The sequence below is a fragment of the Triticum aestivum genome, chromosome 4B (genome assembly GCF_018294505.1).
Source record: "Triticum aestivum cultivar Chinese Spring chromosome 4B, IWGSC CS RefSeq v2.1, whole genome shotgun sequence".
Taxonomy (NCBI): Eukaryota; Viridiplantae; Streptophyta; class Magnoliopsida; order Poales; family Poaceae; genus Triticum; species Triticum aestivum.
Window position 1 is genome coordinate 30,620,831 of NC_057804.1, and position 260 is coordinate 30,621,090.

A 260-nucleotide genomic window follows, 5' to 3' on the forward strand; every position below is an offset into this window, starting at 1 on the left:
CGGCGGCGGCGGTTGAGTAGGGGAATCAAGGGTGCGGGGGGTCGGCGGCGGCGGCCGGTGGATCGGGGGGTGCTCGGCGGCGAGGGGGGCCAGATCTGGCGAGGTGGGATAGCGATCGAGATGGAGGGGGATCGAGATCGAGTGTCCATGAAATTTAAAAATATTCATGATAGTTCAAAAAGTGTCCATGAAATACAATCGAGAAATGAAGGCTACGATTTAAATACAATCGATCTTAGCTAGCTATATGTTCACAATCT